Genomic DNA, 2,725 nt, shown 5'->3' with positions numbered 1-2,725 from the left:
AAATAACGTACTTGTTCATGCAATGTTAAAGAACATGATATGGATATCATGAGTTTCATTTCTTCTTGTAACATGTATGTTTTGTAACATTTATGTGACACACTTTTCACATTGAAAGAATTCAATATAAATAGTAACCAGGTTCATGAAAAAATTATGTTCTATATCATGAGAACACTAAAAGTAATAAATAAAATTCATATCAAACATCGCAACAAAATTCGAGTTTTTTTTTCAACTGTGCATTTAACTTTCACCAGTTGCTCTTCTCTGGGGGAGGGTGTTGCCCCCACCGCACGATTATTTTTTTTTGACAAACACTTTGAGACCTTCAGATTCATCGTGGAATTATTTTATGGAGCAAGTATCAGAACAGCATGTAATGAGAGTTTTGTGTTGTTGTTTCTGGCAGTAGCAAATAACAGTAGATTATAATCGTAAGTTTGGAACTGACACATTGGCTTGCAAAGCTGTTGCAGAATATCACTCGGAAACTAACTCTGGTATAATAACAGCAGTAGATATCGTATTAACAACGCCATCTATTGATCAACAGTTAGCCAGGTGTAAAATACAACGAGACCTATCGAGCTAGGCCTGGCATGGTCAGGTGGTTAGGGAGCTCGACTCGCGGGTTCGAATCCCCGTCCCACCAAACATGCTCGCCCTTTCAGCCGTGGGGGCGTTATAATGTGACGGTCAATCCCACTATTCGTTGGTAAATAGAGTAGCCCAAGAGTTGACGGTGTGTGGTGATGACTAGCTGCCTTCCCTCTAGTTTTACACTGCTAAATTAGGGATGGATAGCGCAGATATCCCTCGTGTAGCTTTGCGCGAAATTCAAAAAAACAAATCTATCGAGCTTTGACTTGATCTTATTGTTACAACTTTATATTTCTTTTCACTTCGATTTTCATATCAGCTCCTTGACAAAGTCAAATATAAAGTATTTATATATATATATTTCTTTGTATGCCTTCAACGTGGATCAGGTGCCAACGGAAAGTATGATATTATTCGATATTTCAGTTAAAGTTAATTTAATTATTTTGTTTTAGGCACCATCACGCCCCATGTTCGCGGCCTGGTTACCTAATGAATGAATATCTTCTGTAGAATTCTTATCAATGCTATAAGTGTAGCTTTGGTTAGATAGGAAAATACACTACCAATTTTATATTTTTCCTTCTCCCACTCCAGACGAGGATGGAAAGATTCACCGTACGTGAGCGTATTCTCCTTCGTTCGTGAAAGTTTCTGGGTTTAAAACTTTATAAACTCTAAATTTTTCTGATTGGTCAGAGAATATGTGTCGTGAATGAACTTTTTGACTTTTACAGAAGTTAGTTTATATCTTCTCGAAAACGAAGATTTGTTTGAAGTTAAGCACAAAGTTAAACGATGGGCTGTCTGTGCTTTGCCCACCGTGGGTATCGAAACCCGGTGTCTAGCGTTGTAAGTCCGCAGACATACCGCTGTGCCACTGGGGGGGGGGGGGTCATACCCAATTTCTATTTCAACATATTCATTAACTTTGTTCATCTAAGTACAGTTTATCTCATTATATATTTAAATTCAACCTGTACCATTCATCGTAATAGTTCAATCACTAGTCCATCAGCTTCCTATACCCAGCATTTCTACAATAAAATAAAATATTTTATTTTTTTAGACTTTAACACCATCTCTTTCATTTTCACATGTAACAACTCACTACACTTGTGCTGGAATAGATCAGGTCGAGTGATCGTGTTAGCTTTATATTTGAATTACTCTTGGCGAGAAGTATTTTCGAGACATGAATGGAGATCCGTTGATAATCTTCCATGGATGAAATATTAAGGAAGTAAAAGTTCATGCTTGATGGACGACCAAAGGACTATTTCCACTTAGGTTTGTATTTGGGGAGGATTCACGAGCTACATGCACATTGAGGTTCATCTGACATTTCCTGCTCTGTCTGTGTGTGTCTAACTTTTTAAACTTCATTAAACTATGCAAAAATGAAATTACGAGTAGGGAAGTACGAACAATGTTAACAATATGCGTAACAGATAGTACTATGCATTTGAAAGGGAAAGATATTTGGGGAATAGCATTCAATTAGACCTTCATCCCTCAGAGCCCCATCTCAGACGACAGAGTTTGTGTGTGTGTGTGAATTTCTCCATTTGTTTGTAGACATTTAGAGTACCGGTACCGTCATCTTGTTAAATTTTAATACTTGCTCCCTTATACCCAGGTTTTGAAAACGTCTCTTACTAGATAAGTCAATCAGTTTGTCATTTTTGATCACACCATTCGACTCAAGATGTCTTCTGTACTACAGTTGTTTGGTGGGTATCATGTGTTGTGGAATAATAGGTTTATTAATTTAACCCCGAGGTCATTGAGACGCCCCGCATGGCCACCAGCTGCGTTCAGAACCTTACCTCACACACGAGTAATTTGGGCTTAACTGTTTTAAATGCTGTAAATATACAGCACTGCCTTGATATCATATAAACTTTGTGCATTCAAATACAAAATATCGCAACAACAACAAATGTTTAGCACGCGAAGCACGAGCTTTCCCCTTAGTGTATATAGTTTTTATTTTATCGCATGAAATACAAGTAAACAAAACTCCACAAAGTTACTTATGTATCTGATCTGCATGAGGCTTATATATATATATATATATATAATAGACATAGCTGGAATTATATGAAAAAAAAAGGTGTCC

Source organism: Limulus polyphemus, unplaced genomic scaffold (genome assembly GCF_000517525.1).
Source record: "Limulus polyphemus unplaced genomic scaffold, Limulus_polyphemus-2.1.2 Scaffold4658, whole genome shotgun sequence".
Taxonomy (NCBI): domain Eukaryota; kingdom Metazoa; phylum Arthropoda; class Merostomata; order Xiphosura; family Limulidae; genus Limulus; species Limulus polyphemus.
The sequence above is the reverse complement of the archived record's forward strand: the minus strand, read 5'-3'. Positions refer to the sequence as shown.